Source organism: Carex rostrata, unplaced genomic scaffold (genome assembly GCF_964058835.1).
Source record: "Carex rostrata unplaced genomic scaffold, lpCarRost1.2 SCAFFOLD_38, whole genome shotgun sequence".
Classification (NCBI taxonomy): domain Eukaryota; kingdom Viridiplantae; phylum Streptophyta; class Magnoliopsida; order Poales; family Cyperaceae; genus Carex; species Carex rostrata.
In genome coordinates, this window is record NW_027601202.1 from 152501 (window position 1) to 157500 (window position 5000).

Below are 5000 nucleotides of genomic sequence, written 5' to 3' on the forward strand. Positions count from 1 at the left end.
GCCGGCTTTACGGCTGGGGATTTCAACCCGCACGGCTACCCGCATCGGTCTTACGGGCGCCTCCACGCTTAGACGCCCTGCCCGAACGTGTTTCGCCGGCTTTACAGCTGGGGATTTCAACCCGCTCGGTCTCTGCGGGGCGCCTCCACGCTTAGGCGCCCCAATGAACCGTGTTTCGCCGGCTTTACGGCTGGGGATTTCAACCCGCGCGGCTACCCGCATCGGTCTTACGGGCGAAACTCCACGCGGAGTCGCCCTGCCCGAACTTGTTTCGCCGGCTTTACGGCTGGGGATTTCAACCCGCTCGGTCTCTGCGGGGCGCCTCCACGCTTAGGCGCCCCAATGAACCGTGTTTCGCCGGCTTTACGGCTGGGGATTTCAACCCGCGCGGCTACCCGCATCGGTCTTACGGGCGAAACTCCACGCGGAGTCGCCCTGCCCGAACTTGTTTCGCCAGCTTTACGGCTGGGGATTTCAACCCGCTCGGTCTCTGCGGGGCGCCTCCACGGTTAGGCGCCCCAATGAACCGTGTTTCGCCGGCTTTACGGCTGGGGATTTCAACCCGCTCGGTCTCTGCGGGGCGCCTCCACGCTTAGGCGCCCCAATGAACCGTGTTTCGCCGGCTTTACGGCTGGGGATTTCAACCCGCGCGGCTACCCGCATCGGCCTTACGGGCAAAACTCCACGCGGAGTCACCCTGCCCGACCGCTTTTCGCCGGCTTTACGGCTGGGGATTTCAACCCGCATCGGTCTTACGGGCGCCTCCACGCTTAGACGCCCTGCCCCACCGTGTTTCGCCGGCTCTACGGCTGGGGATTTCAACCCGCGTGGTCCGTGTTTTTCGGTAACATATTCGTGTTCCTTGCCCCCGACGGGCCGTGTTTTTCGGTAACAAAATCGTGTCTTTTGTCCCCGCTGCACCGTGTTTTTTGCCCCGCTCAACCGTGTTTTTTGCCCCAGCTCAACCGTGCTTACTGCCCCCGCTCAACCGTGTTTTTTCGGTAACATAATTGTGTCTTCGGGTAACATAATCTTGTTTTTCGGGCCATTTTACACCGACGGAGGCACCCACAGGGGCCATGTACACCCCGCTTGGCATGTACATGAGGGGCTGCCTCTTCCAAAAATCCTTCCCCCCTATAGGGGAATATGCATTTTGGGTCTCCAGCCACGCCCAGGGTTACCACCCCCTGGAAATCCCCCAGGTTTACCCCCCATTTTATGTGGATGCATAGATTCAGACCGCCCTGCTCCACCGCTTTTGGCCATTTTTGCCCAACGTTAGCCGCTTCGGCGTGCCGCTGGACTGTTTTCGGGCCTTTTTCACCGACGCTTGGCCGTATCCGCTTAGTTTTCCCCAACGCGTGGCCGCATCCGCTTAGTTTTCCCCCGCTGGACTGTTTTCGGGTCACTTTTGCCCAACGTTAGCGGCTTCCGCTTGCCGCTGGGCTGTTTTCGGGCCATTTTTCCCCCACACTTGGCCGTATCCGCTTAGTTTTCCCCAACGCGTGGCCGCATCCGCTTAGTTTTCCCCCGCTGAACTGTTTTCGGGTCACTTTTGCCCAACGTTAGCCGCTTCCGCTTGCCGCTGGGCTGTTTTCGGGCCATTTTTCCCCAACACTTGGCCGTATCCGCTTAGTTTTCCCCAACGCGTGGCCGCATCCGCTTAGTTTTCCCCCGCTGAACTGTTTTCGGGTCAGTTTTGCCCAACGTTAGCCGCTACCGCTTGCCGCTGGACTGTTTTCGGGCCAATTTCCACCGACTCTTGGCCGTATCCGCTTAGTTTTCCCCAACGCGTGGCCGCATCCGCTTAGTTTTCCCCCGCTGAACTGTTTTCGGGTCACTTTTGCCCAACGTTAGCCGCTTCCGCTTGCCGCTGGACTGTTTTCGGGCCAATTTCCACCGACTCTTGGCCGTATCCGCTTAGTTTTCCCCAACGCGTGGCCGCATCCGCTTAGTTTTCCCCCGCTGAACTGTTTTCGGGTCACTTTTGCCCAACGTTAGCCGCTTCCGCTTGCCGCTGGACTGTTTTCGGGCCAATTTCCACCGACTCTTGGCCGTATCCGCTTAGTTTTCCCCAACGCGTGGCCGCATCCGCTTAGTTTTCCCCCGCTGATCCATTTTCGGGTCACTTTTGCCCAACGTTAGCCGCTTCCGCTTGCCGCTGGGCTGTTTTCGGGCCAATTTCCACCGACACTTGGCCGCATCCGCTTAGTTTTCCCCAACGCGTGGCCGCATCCGCTTAGTTTTCCCCCGCTTAACTGTTTTCGGGTCACTTTTCCCCAACGTTAGCCGCTTCCGCTTGCCGCTGGGCTGTTTTCGGGCCATTTTTCCCCAACACTTGGCCGTATCCGCTTAGTTTTCCCCAACGCGTGGCCGCATCCGCTTAGTTTTCCCCCGCTGAACTGTTTTCGGGTCACTTTTGCCCAACGTTAGCCGCTTCCGCTTGCCGCTGGACTGTTTTCGGGCCAATTTCCACCGACTCTGGGCCGGATCCGCTTAGTTTTCCCCAACGCTTGGCTGCATCCGCTTAATTTTCCCCAGCTGAACTGTTTTCGGGTCACTTTGTCCCAACGTTAGCCGTTTCCGCTTGCCGCTGGACTGTTTTCGGGCCATTTTCCACCGACTCTTGGCCGTATCCGCTTGGTTTTCCCCAACGCTTGGCTGCTTCCGCTTAATTTCCCCCAGCTTAACTGTTTTCGGGTCACTTTTGCCCAACGTTAGCCGTTTCCGCTTGCCGCTGGACTGTTTTCGGGCCATTTTTCACCGACACTTGGCCGTATCCGCTTAGTTTTCGCCAACAATTGGCTGCATCCGCTTAATTTTCCAAGCTATACTGCTTTCGGGTCAGTTTTGCCCAACGTTAGCCGCTTCCGCTTGCCGCTGGGCTGTTTTCGGGCCATTTTCCACCCACGCTGGCACCGACGGGGCCATGTACACCCACGCGCGTGTACATGAGGGGGCACCCATTTTTGAAAACCTTGCCCCCCTATAGGGGAATATGCATTTTGAGGCTCTAGCCACGCCCAGGGTTACCACCCCCTGAAAATCCCCCAAGTCGAAATCACCCATGTAAAATATTCAAAAAAATCTCAAAAAATCACAAAAAATTTATAAAATCAAATAAATTCAAAAAAAAAAAAAAATTTCAAAAATTCAAAAAAAATTCAAAAAATTCAAAAAAATTCAAAAAAATTCAAAAAATTCAAAAATTCAAAAAAAGTCCAAAAACCCAAAAAAAATTCAAAAATTTCAAAAATTCAAAAAAATTTCAAAAAAAATTTCAAAAATTTGCCCCGCTGAACTGTTTTCGGGTCACTTTTGCCCAACGTTAGCCGCTTCCGCTTGCCGCTGGACTGTTTTCGGGCCAATTTCCACCGACTCTTGGCCGTATCCGCTTAGTTTTCCCCAACGCGTGGCCGCATCCGCTTAGTTTTCCCCCGCTGAACTGTTTTCGGGTCACTTTTGCCCAACGTTAGCCGCTTCCGCTTGCCTCTGGGCTGTTTTCGGGCCAATTTCCACCGACACTTGGCCGCATCCGCTTAGTTTTCCCCAACGCGTGCCCGCATCCGCTTAGTTTTCCCCCGCTTAACTGTTTTCGGGTCACTTTTCCCCAACGTTAGCCGCTTCCGCTTGCCGCTGGGCTGTTTTCGGGCCATTTTTCCCCAACACTTGGCCGTATCCGCTTAGTTTTCCCCAACGCGTGGCCGCATCCGCTTAGTTTTCCCCCGCTGAACTGTTTTCGGGTCACTTTTGCCCAACGTTAGCCGCTTCCGCTTGCCGCTGGACTGTTTTCGGGCCAATTTCCACCGACTCTGGGCCGGATCCGCTTAGTTTTCCCCAACGCTTGGCTGCATCCGCTTAATTTTCCCCAGCTGAACTGTTTTCGGGTCACTTTGTCCCAACGTTAGCCGTTTCCGCTTGCCGCTGGACTGTTTTCGGGCCATTTTCCACCGACTCTTGGCCGTATCCGCTTGGTTTTCCCCAACGCTTGGCTGCTTCCGCTTAATTTCCCCCAGCTGAACTGTTTTCGGGTCACTTTTGCCCAACGTTAGCCGTTTCCGCTTGCCGCTGGACTGTTTTCGGGCCATTTTTCACCGTCACTTGGCCGTATCCGCTTAGTTTTCGCCAACAATTGGCTGCATCCGCTTAATTTTCCAAGCTATACTGCTTTCGGGTCAGTTTTGCCCAACGTTAGCCGCTTCCGCTTGCCGCTGGGCTGTTTTCGGGCCATTTTCCACCCACGCTGGCACCGACGGGGCCATGTACACCCACGCGCGTGTACATGAGGGGGCACCCATTTTTGAAAACCTTGCCCCCCTATAGGGGAATATGCATTTTGAGGCTCTAGCCACGCCCAGGGTTACCACCCCCTGAAAATCCCCCAAGTCGAAATCACCCATGTAAAATATTCAAAAAAATCTCAAAAAATCACAAAAAATTTATAAAATCAAATAAATTCAAAAAAAAAAAAAAAATTTCAAAAATTCAAAAAAAATTCAAAAAATTCAAAAAAATTCAAAAAAATTCAAAAAAATTCAAAAAATTCAAAAATTCAAAAAAAGTCCAAAAACTCAAAAAAACTTCAAAAATTTCAAAAATTCAAAAAAATTTCAAAAAAAATTTCAAAAATTTGCCCCGCTGAACTGTTTTCGGGTCACTTTTGCCCAACGTTAGCCGCTTCCGCTTGCCGCTGGACTGTTTTCGGGCCAATTTCCACCGACTCTTGGCCGTATCCGCTTAGTTTTCCCCAACGCGTGGCCGCATCCGCTTAGTTTTCCCCCGCTGAACTGTTTTCGGGTCACTTTTGCCCAACGTTAGCCGCTTCCGCTTGCCGCTGGGCTGTTTTCGGGCCAATTTCCACCGACACTTGGCCGCATCCGCTTAGTTTTCCCCAACGCGTGCCCGCATCCGCTTAGTTTTCCCCCGCTTAACTGTTTTCGGGTCACTTTTCCCCAACGTTAGCCGCTTCCGCTTGCCGCTGGGCTGTTTTCGGGCCA